This window comes from Choristoneura fumiferana, chromosome 6, assembly GCF_025370935.1.
Source record: "Choristoneura fumiferana chromosome 6, NRCan_CFum_1, whole genome shotgun sequence".
Taxonomy (NCBI): Eukaryota; Metazoa; Arthropoda; class Insecta; order Lepidoptera; family Tortricidae; genus Choristoneura; species Choristoneura fumiferana.
The window spans coordinates 18,287,216-18,299,439 of record NC_133477.1 but is presented as its reverse complement, the minus strand read 5'-3'; positions in this window follow the sequence as shown (position 1 = coordinate 18,299,439).

Genomic DNA, 12,224 nt, shown 5'->3' with positions numbered 1-12,224 from the left:
AAATTGGGGGTTTGATGCAAGCTTGTCATCGTGCGAACTGCACCAAAACATATATCCAAAAACTGAGCTCGAACCGACGGAGTCAAAAAGCAGCATTCCATTGCGACGCTCGATCGATCGCTTACAACTGCTTCGCTCCACAGCCCGCAATATACTGCTGCTTGTTTCTTTTCCTCGCATGGCTTGCGTCCGAGGCTCGGGTCTGGGCAGGGCCGCACTCCATTCAGTTTGCCGTCTCAGTTCGTTACGGTAATAAAATCGTGACGTGACCCGCCGTGATACTCTTTACACGCCGCCGTAATCCAATTGAACCCTGGCGTAACGGAATTATTCACTTTGAAATTGGTCTTGATATGCATGACTCCGGCCAAATTTGAATAGTCCCCTATAAGGGTTTTGTAAATCCTTTTTTGGAGTTCCGTAACTCGAAAAAAAATTAAGAGCCTTTGTAGGATTAGTTGTCGATTTGTCCGTCATCTGTCTGTCAAAACATGTTATCTGTCTGTTAAAACTCACGCCGTTAAATGACACTTCAGTAGACACTTCAGTCTCCTTCTGACCATGGCCGCTGCAATGTCAAAACGTCATTCTAGCAATTATTAACAGTCGTGGTTAAGTCCCTTATAAGATATTAAGTAGCTTATAAGGAAGCCGTGGTGGCCGAGTGGTTTGACCTATGGCCTCTCAAGCAGAGGATCGTGGGTTCAAACCCCGACTCGCACCTCTTGAGTTTTTCGAAATTCTAATGCAAAATTGCATTTGAAATTTACCACGAGCTTTACGGTGACGGAAAACATCGTAAGGAAACCTGCATAAGCTTGCGAAGCAATTCAATGGTGTGTGTGAAGTTCCCAGTCCGCACTGGGCCCGCGTGGGAACTACGGCCCAAGCCCTCTCATTCTGAGAGGAGGCCTGTGCCCAGCAGTGGGACGTATATATTCTGGGATGATGATGAAGATATTAGCTAGAATAATTACAGTTTAGTATAAGATAAGCTTAGTAACCTTAGTAACAGGGGGATTTGTCTGTCTGTATTAACATGAGCATTACTCAGTTGGACAGTAACTAAGTCAAATTGCATATTAATCAATCCAATACGCAGGCCGGCTTCAGTGCAATCTGCATCAGTTGGCGCCGTAATTGGAGCAAAACCTTTGTTGCTACAACACGCGTCTATGTGCGCTGAAATAGATATGATACGGTATCTAACGAACTGATATGTCATTCAGAAGGCCACTAAATTAGCGAGAAAGTAAATGCTTCTTGTTCTCAGAAATAAAACCAAAACAAATCGATTAAACCTATCGCATAGCAAATTTCATCGAAATTGATAGAACCGTTGCCGGGATTCCCGAAATAGCTAATGTTATGTAATGTAAGGAAGCGAATTTCTGGTGGTCCGACCAGGCTCATCTCCGCAGGATAGAACTCTTCGACGGTTCATGGACGACAACATTTTTATTAAAACATGTACCTAGCAACGGTGTAAAGTTAAAAGTTGTCAGTTTTGGTGACTGGATTAACTCCTTAACTATATCGTTCAATACAAACCGTCACGGCAAACCTACTACAAAACAATGGATTTTTCTTCTAATCTAACTATGCCGTTGCTAGGTACGTGTTTTAGTGAAAATGCCCCATGTGCATGTTCAGTCAAGTGTAAAAATATGAACTTATTCAACGTTTCAAAAATATGTACCACCGACTCTTATTCCGATATAATAAGGCCGTGGTAACATATTTTTGAGTGGTTCGAATACGTATTTTTGCACTTGACTGTACACATGCAACAAAAAGTATAATCAGCAAAAAAATTTCATTAAGAATGAAATATTTATCAAAACTTATCTTAATATTAATTAAAAAGAAAAAATTCTGAAAAATTACATTGGGTTGTAAGTTGCTCGCATATTTCAACATCAAGATTTACTTACGCATTAATGAGTTTTTTTTAATTCATGCACTTATCCTTCTTTAGCAACTTGTACTTTTTGCTGGTGGTAGGCTCGCTAATCCTGCCGTGAAGCAGCAGTGCTTGCACTGTTGTGTTTCGGCGTGGAGAGTAAGACAGCCGGTGAAATTACTGGCACTTGAGGTATTCCATCTTAGGCCTCTAGGTTGGCAACGCATCTGCAATACCCCTGGTGTTGCAGATGTTTATGGGCGGTGGTGATCTCTTACCATCAGGAGACCCACTTGCTCGTTTGCCATCCAGTCGAATTATAATAAAAAATAAAAAAACTTTGAAGTGATAATGTTCTAAAACTTCACATTTAATTTTCTCTGTAAAACAACACACAGTAAATTGCCTGCCGTTCTTCTGGCCCCGTTCCCGGTCCGTCCCCGTATCAATTAGGCCAGCTCGGTAAATAAGGCCCTGATTGTGCCGCCCTTTGTTTCCCACGTCTCACTCTATTGTTTTATTTTTATTTTTCAACTTAACTCCGGCCAGTTCGAAAAAGAAGATTGAATAATGGGATTTCGCTGGTCTGTTTGAGTTCGGAATTAACTTAGTCTTTGTTTTGTTTTTGCATTGATTGTTTTTTGTTTGTGTGTTGTGTGATGTGCATACGAATAAGGCCCGCTTCGCCTATATTTTATTAGCGTCTGGATTTAATGTATTTTATATTGCGTGCCATATTTTTGATGTACAGTCGTTTTATAATTTACCGTTGCCTGGCCGGTGCGTCCATCAGTTATAAAACGAAATTTATTGAATTGTGTTTAATTCCTTATTTTAATGGCGCTCGCGTGCAAAACGGTAAAACAAAAGCGTGTATATATAACTTTATAGGAAAATATTGTTTGACTAAGACGATAAAAAGTCCAGTCCACTCGAACTCTCCTGACAAGAATTGTGGCAAATATGTTTTTTCGATCCTGCTTGACTCATTTTGTTTCCTGTGTTACAGGATTTGCTGTAATCTATTTAAATTATTGTACCTATAAGTGGTTTCGGACTCAAGAGGAATGACCAACGTTCATATATTTGCTTAAGTAATTTTGCAGGTCCGCCCGGATTGCTACCACCATCTTGCTCGTTAATCCTGCCGTGGAGCAGCAGTGTTTGCACTGTTGCGTTTCGGCGTGGAGAGTAAGACAGCCGGTGAAATTACTGGCACTTGAGGTATCCCATCTTAGGCCTCTAGGTTGGCAACGCATCTGCAATCCCCCTGGTGTTATAGGTGTCTATGGGCCGTGGTGATCTCTTACCATCAGGAGACCCACTTGCTCTTTTGCCATCCAGTCGAATAAAAAAAGTTACTTTAAAAACATGATGAAACTATCAAAAAATCATCATCATCGTCATATCAGCCGACGTCCACTGTTGGACATAGGCCTCCCACATGGACCTCCAGTTGCTTCGGTTGGAAGCGGCTTGCATCCACCTTGAACCCGCGGCTTTAACCAGGTCATCCGTCCATCTCGTTGGTGTATCAAAAAATACGTAGAGAGAATTTCGTAATGAGAGTTTTCATTTGGCAAGTCACACGGTAGAGATTGCAGTACTTTTTATGTTTTTTTATGAGTTTAAAACTTCTAAGAGAACCTACATAACATACAGAGGAACAGACGACGGGAAACGACCTTTTTTTGTGCGCGTAAAAATAAGGAATATCAGACAAAAAATGAACATCATTTTAAATGTTAAGTTACCGAAGCTGACAAAACCTTACCGTTTCAGTTTATCAAGAACCAAAAACTAATAATAGGTAATCGAAAACCGGCGTTACGTCTTAAGAATCAATTCCCAATATTCTTGATAAGCCAACTTGTTTAAAGTTAGTTTCCGTTTGACGCGATACCGTCTTGACTTCCGGTTCCGGCAGCCGGCGACTTCCGCCAAAATGGCGGCGCTTTAATGTTCGGAAGTATGCTGTCATTGTAGGGGTGAAATGAGTTAGAAATCATTTGGATAGTATAGGCTTTTGAAGGACTTGTTTGCTGGTAGGGACCTCGAACTTAATGAACATAACTTTTCAAACGGTTTGAGTTCAAAAAGACGGAAAGTTCGTCTTTCGGCGGACGAAAAGACGGACTTTGTAAACGACAGTAAACCGTACAATACTACTGAGTAAAAAACTTCTGAGTTTGTACTGTAACTTCTGGCACGTAATCGGTCGATTTTTGTCATTACCACCACCTTTTCCCAAAAGCCTCCTAAGAGACGGTATCAGGATGGAGTAAAAAAATTCGTACCGTTTACTCATACTTTTTTTTTTATTCGACTGGATGGCAAATGATGGTAAGAGATCACCACCGCTCATAAACATCTGCAACACCAGGTTACCAATATTATATAGAAATATATATAGAAACGTTTATTCGCATTTCTCAAATTACATAAACACAAAATAAACAAGTATAAAGTAAATATTAATCTTAAGAAGGTATATTATATACTTATGCGAAACTTTCATGCCATAACCACTGAAGCGATTACCATGATATTTTGCATAGATCATGTTAGGGGTTGAAAAACGTAAAAATATCCTATTTCAATACTTACTCAATACTTTATTTTACAATGTATATTTACAAAGATACAAAAAGTTATGCGATCATCATGTACCCTGTTGGGCATAGCAATATTAACAATAAAACACAAGAGCGCAACTTTTATAAATTATCATTTTTTATCTTATAGCTTTTAAATCGAACAACTCACGAGGTCTTACAGTATACAACCATTAGTTAGGTATAGGTATATTTGTCAAAGCTCAACCAGTGGCTTATATCTTTGAGATGTGTATCAATGACTTAACTATTAAAATAGTAGTAATTTCTTCCTCTAATTTCTATCATAACTCCTTCACTAGCTCTTCAATCCGTCTATGGAATTCTCTTCCCCTAGTAGTGAGGAAAGCAAAATCCCTTCCCATTTTCAAAAATCTTGTCAAGGCTCACTTCTTGACACTGTCTGTCCTCAGTCTTTCTGTGTTTATTTATTCTATTTTCTTAACCCCTTTCATATCCTTTTCTTACATTTCGGCCTTTTGACAATTTCTATTGCTTTTTATGTTAGTAGTATATGTATTGTATGAGTCTTGTATGTATGTAATTATATACTTACATCTTTGTTCTTGTTTTTTGTTTCTGTGTCCGCTACCTACAATTTTGACATAATCTTAAGATCTATGTACCCAAATGGTTGTCTGGAAGAAATCGCTTTTAAGTTATTGTCTACCCAGAATGTACTCGTATGTGTAATTTAAAGTTTTTTTGTACTGATTCGTGGTGCGCAATAAAGAATATTTCTGTTGTACTGTATTGTATAGTACTCAAGATCAAATTTCCCTTGTTTACAATATACGGTATGTAATCCACATGCAGCGTCTATGATCGGTTTAATGCAACGTGCACTTGCACCCAGGCGGAACTACGATTATGTCACTTCACTACACTGTAGTGTCTTACGGAGAATTAGGTTAACGTAGATACGTCAGTCCTCAGGTTTGGGTCTGGGGTAGACCAAGCAGAGCAGTCGGCGGTCGCTCTTGACGATTTTTTCGCCATTTAAACTCCTGGGGAAAGTATCGCCACAAAAAACTGAAGCTGTCTTATTAACCTGAGGAACTATTAAAAAAAAAAAAGAGGGCACATTGATTTTGGAAAAAATATCCTTAGACAAATCGTAGGTATCCTCACTTGTTTGCATTTCCTGTTAGTATTTTCATAGATTTTAGAAACTTGTGGTACTCGCCATTGAAACTAAATCCTTTTTTGACGCATGATTTATACAATAGCCCATTTTTTAGCAATTAATCTTCTTTATTTATCTCAATAATAATAATAATTATTAAATTCATATATTCAAGTAACATTACGAGTTAACTGTCAAATCTTAGTACCGTAGAATCTCGCCACTCTCTCGTACGAATCGTGTCGTTGAACTGTCGTGCCACTGTCAAAGTTCGTTTAGTTTAAAAAAAAGTTATCTAGTGCTGGAATCAAGGGAATGCTACGGCTGTTTCACGTATAGTCGGGTAGCAGGTAACCCAGGACTGGAAGGTAAGACTGGCCAGCTCGAAGAAATCCAGTGGCCCTGTACCTGGTTGCTGCGAAGTTTCTACACAGCGCTGAGCAGGGTGAGTGTCCGTCTGGATCACACAAGGCTATAAATTTCGTTCGTAGAGATACAGTCCGCGTTTAAAACCTCTCACAAAAACTTGAGCTAAGAGATCGAATTTATTAACACCTCAGATCTCCCACATTTTTTTTTAATAATAGCCTTAAATATTATCATTGTTATAGTTATTGCCGTGCTATCGAATCTATTCCAATGCTACTCCATTTTATCGTGCACTTTCGTCGCCTACAAAGTTTAATCCGACATTAAGATAAAAGTTTGTACTGATAATTCTGAAGCACATGCACGAGCTCGCTTTGTGCTCAAGTGTGGCGAAGTTTAGCACGCAAACTGAATTCTACAGTTTATCGATTCAAGGAAATACAGGAATAATACGTATTGAGCGTTAGCGTAGTGAGGATTCGGTCAATGCAGGGAAAACGTGAGTTGAGCCTTTGTGCGAGGTCTGTTAGAAATGGTCATGTTGTTTCTATAATATGGGTCATTCGGGAGACTTGAGCAGAAACAACCCCGCACCCCCATTAATTGATGACGGATCGTTCACAATCATTGTTTAAGTAAAACCCCCACACTTTTGTTTGCGGAGGGACCAATGCACTTAGTAAATTATTTAATACAACATGAAACTACCGAGAGACTCGCGTTTTTAACCCCCGACGCAAAAAGAGGTGTTATAAGTTTGACCACTATGTGTGTCTGTCTGCCTGTCTGTGGCAACGTAGCTCTTGAACGGATGGACCGATAAATACGGAGCTTGTTTTAGTAAACTTACATTAACAGATTCGTCAAACGTGAAACGCCACGACTGTGACTAGGTAAGCTGCACTGACTTAGCGTGTGCTTGGTGTTAGGCATTTTGATGCTGAAAACAGTATTTTGTATACTTTATTTTTGTTCAACAGTAAAAAGTAGGTATAATGTTGTGAAAAACAGTATAATACTGTTTTTAACAGTATAGTTGGCAACCCTAGTCATAACTTTAAAGTTTTGCTGGATTTTGCTTACGACCGGATGGGCGTTGGAGAACCTGACTACGAAGCTTAAGGTCCCGGGCTCGAATCCCGGCCGGGGCAGATATTTGTATAAATACGAATGTTTGTTCTCGGGTCTTGGATGTTTAATATGTATTTTTATTTCCAGAACAATACAGGTCCAACTATAAAAAAGGTATATTATGTACAATAAAATTAAATAAACTAAAACTATATTAAATCTAAAAATGGACCCTGCGGCATGGTACCAAAGATGCTGGCAGCATTTCCCCGCTGGATCGCAAGACTGATGCGTTGAGCGAGGAAACTGCCAGCTCTTCGGTATATGTATTTAAGAATGTATTTATCCGTTGCCTAGTGTCCGTAGTACAAGCTTTGCTTAGTTTGGGACTAGGTCAATTGGTGTCAAGTGTCCCATGATATTTATTTTATTTATTTGTGCCCCATAAAATAAAACTTGTAATGAGTGGCCCCCAAGTAATGGAAGAGCTACACTTAAAAGTTGATTCACCCATTTACTATTTTATAGGTACTGTAGGAACTAGGCTGTATACCGCTGGCAGGTGGTAAAACTGACCACCTGGCAGGTTAGATTGACTTTATTATGTAGTATTTTTATATTGTATGTTTCTAGAATTTGACTTTAAAAACGATTGACAGCGGTATACATGCCGGAGGGCAGATTGCTCCCGACAGCCTGAGCGGCCGGAACTATCTATGTTAATGTATTTATAAGTTCTACCAAGTTCTACAATAAATCTGAATCAGCGGAACAATAACCTTGTTTATTTCATATCAGTTTAAAGTCACGCGCGTAGATCCCCAGTACCTATATAAGCTCTTACCAAGTTACAGTCCCCACAGTACCTACTATAATTTTGCTTACGCTACTAATAAGCTCTAGATCGCAAAATTCGTAAACTAATATCACTTCTTTCTTTAGCCCTTCTGGTTGGGTCACCAACCTCGAAAAAAAAAGCTCTTGAACGAACCAACCCTCAAACAACGCCTCGGCGAAATAGAAAGCATTCAATGTGTGAAATTGGATCTTTTAAAAGTTGGTAAAATAATGCTGTCACATAAAAACGCGTTCATCCGCTTATCTAAATTACTTCCATTCGGCAGATGAATGTCGCAAGGAAAGGCCGCTTAGGGTATTCAACTATCCGATTTGGATTTAGGAGTCTCCCAGTTAGGACTTATCACAGAGCTAATAACAAGAAGAATGGAAATGTACCCTTTATTATTTGTTTTTAACAGCAGTAGGTACGTTTGCTCAATTATCTTTAGCTTAACTGTTAGTGGTTGTTCTTTGTCGCATTGAATGTATTTTAACCGACTGAACTGAACCATAGGGAAATAATCTATACTTAGTCGGCCTAGCAGCATAGTCAATATTCACAACAACCTGTTATCCTGTCAGGTTTACCTCATACGGCTGTAGCTATATACCTCCTTTTTTTCACATATTTTTCTATACACATTTTTCTACGAGTAATTTGTTACTTGAAGTATGTAATAAATAGTTACTATCCACGTTTTCTTTTAGCAGATATGATTTTAATTGAAAATTTTGAGATGTTGCAACCGAATTAATTTGCACTGCTATAGGTACTAATATAATTTTTTTTTAAGTACTTACTTATAAAGTACATTCAGTGTATTTAGAGGAATGTGGGCACTTCTATTGTTATTGATTCTGTGGGACATATCTTTTCTGCTACAATTTTGTTTTAGAATGAAAATCAAATAAAGCGTGACGATTTTATAATTAAAACATGCTCCCAATGCAGCGGCAGTACACACAATACACGAATTATTTTCTTTACCATGACCATGATAATTTTTGGTGATTCCCACAGGAATTTTGTATATCCCGAAGTTTTAAATTTAACTTTATTATCTAATGATTTTACGCGAGTGAAGTCGCGGGTGAAGACTTCATTTATGAATGGTCAATCAATAACTCCAAACCTACATCGACTCGCATAATATTTAAAACTGCACTTTTCAAAGAAATCGTCGCGAAGTTTGTTGCGAAAAGGTTACACCCTTCCGCGCGTTTTAGTTTCCTCGACTGTTAGTAGGTACCCAAGATTTTTCTCTCTCTGTACGTATATTCACTCACATAATAAACGAGAGGACGGATAGCCAACAAAAAGCGCTGGTAGGATGGCCGGCCATTAATCAAAAAGAAAGACAATCAAAAGTTAACAAAAAACAAAAACAATTTCAGTCTACAAAAGGGTCCGGCTTCAATGGCGGAGACAATGGATTGGAACTGATAATCGCGGACCCTTCCCTTATCTTTTTCATTTTGGAAAAACTGTTGACCAAACATAAATAGAGGTTGAAATGGGTTTCATCCTACCAAAGATTGATAACTCCTCTTCGGCACCCGCTGGGTGCGATTTTGAAGTCCACTTACATTTTTTCCTAATTTCCTTACATCACAGCGAAAACTGGACTCTAAAATCGGCGAGCACAGTTGGTTTCCGGATTTTTTTCCTATGGTCATGCGTGCTTATACGCAGTATCGGAAAATTGGTCCCATTTTAAAAGAATGATGGGACATCTTTTCGTGAAACGATTCGCGATTTCTTCCATTTTATCGCCGTCTCGGTTGTTGGAATGCAATCGTTGGGTTTAAGAGCGGGTGTATTTGTGTAATATTGCGATAATGCGGTTGTAGTGGCATTCCAACGAGCTCTGTGGATGTCGGAATAATCGAGTACTTTTTGAAATGAGCACATGAGTATTGATTGTAAAAGGGTTGTTGTTATCCGCTGTTATTGGTTTCGTTTATTTTTCACGGTGAGATAATGTGGGATATCCTTTGAGCTATTTGGAAGCTTATGACATAGTGACTATTTTTGTGTTATTCGTAAACTTATACCACTATCAGTGGGGTGCACGGGTGCAGTGAGGCTAGGTAGCGCGAGTAGTTGCACCCGCCAGCACCAGCAACAGGGTTACCGTGCTGCCATGAGGGTAGGCAGCGCTAGTGTAGCCTACCCTCATTGTACTCCTTAGATCGACTACCCTGTTACAGGCGCTGATGGGTCGTGCGGATGTAGCTACTGGTGCTCCCTTCCTTAGCTGCATGCCACTGAAATGGTATAAGTTCTGGATTTTGTAGACAGATTACCGTTTTTTTTTTCTAAGGGTACAGACTGCAATGTAACCGCACTCAGACTGCAATTGAAATGTATGGGCGGTTGGCAGTTACGTTGCAGTCGGAATGCAGTCAGTCTGCACTGACCCTAAAGAATCAGCTACAACGGAACGTATAATTAGGGTTCTTACTTAGTACCTTACGCATGTTTATGTGTTTGTCCGTCAGTCATTACAGTCCGTCAGTCCATAAATCTACAAAACAATTCAATGGTGTATGTGAAGTTCCCAATCCGCACTGGGCCCGTATAGGAAGTACGGCCCAAGCCGTCTCATTCTGACAGGAGACTGGGACGTATATAAGCTGATCTGATGACAATAATGATATTCATATGGAACCTTACGCTGCCTGTCTCCCGACACTTGCCCGATGCCCAATATATTATTAGGGAATTCATCAAATGTAACCGCAGAATCAAATGTAGCACTCTAGTTTCCTTGAAGTTATTCGTTCTGACTTAACCCCCCATCAAACATCACCCTCCGGTACAATCCAATAATAAATACATGCGCAAAAAACGTACCGCACAATATTTCCGAGATATTCAGTCTCAGTTGATGCCGGCGTAAATGGCGTAAGTAGCGACGTAATATTTCACCCTACGACACGAACCTCGAGAAAATGCATTTTATTCCAACACGTATGTACGAAGGGTTTCCGAGTGATTTAACCATTCCGCGCCGTCGCAGCAAACCGCTTAAAAACAATACATTCAACTTATTTGTATTATAGTGTGATTGATGCTACCCAAATTGCCACGGAACCAAAAAATTGGTCACATTGTAAAAAAAACTCTAACAATTATGGCCGCTGTGGCCACTGTATTTCTTGAACGGCTGCCTCGTAACGGAAGACCTCCTCCTGCTACCCATAAAGTGGACTGATGACCTGGGAAAGGTTAGAGGAGTCCGATGTGTGCGAGTGGTGCAGAAACGGTGGTCATTGTGGCGTTCTCTGGCCTACCATAGAGATACAATGTGCAAGCCCCGTAATGATAATGATTATTTCAGAAATCGAATCTTTCCATAAATTTGTAAAAAGCTTCTCAGAACACGCTATAAGTTAATAAACATTATACTAGGTACCTACTTAGTCTTGCGAATGAGAGAGACGTAGAATAAAACTCGCAGTTAGTATTCGCAAATGTTTATTTTTTGCTAAGACCTGCTTGCTTCAGTGGCGTAGCTAGCGGAGGGCTAGACGGGGCAGTGCCCCAGGGCCCCCAAACTCAGGGGGCCCCTCCGACTTACAAACTACCGGGTGTGGCCTGTAATACGAGCAAAAAATTAAAACATAGATCGTCCTCGTCAAACTGAACAACATTAGTTCAGCGACTTTTAAAAATAATGGAGTCTTTGAATTTTCCTTTTTTCATACAAATTAAATACTGCTATCAATGTACGCCATCCTAGAACCCAACTGACGTCGCCTGTCACCCTAGAAACATCGAGCATTTTGCTTTACATTGCTTCTTCGAATAAACTTAAAAGTGGGATAAAAATTAAAGAACTAATTATTTTTAAAAGTCACTGAACTAATGTGGTTTAGTTTGAGGAGTATGATCTATGTTTTAATTATTTGCTCATATTACAGGCCACACCCGGTATAAATGACATATCTGGAGTACCCCGAATTCGGAACACGACAAACACGGAACAAACGATTTTAAATAGTTTAGTTGGGGTCCTAGTTTATTTTTTGCCCAAGGGCCTTTGGTTACCTAGAACGCCACTGACTTGCTTTTGCTTACTGCGGAAAAACTGTAGACTGTGAAAATGGTTCTCTGAATTTATAATGTTCGACTTGAGTTCCGGTCTGTTTCGCCTGGTGCATACGCCTGCTAAAAATAAACAGCTATACGCTTTGTGGGAGCGTCAATATTTTAGTTTGAACCGGCGAAAACCAGTTCCATCTGGTTATTAAGGATTGGGATAATACGTTAAAGCCCGTTACTGCAGTTTACAAA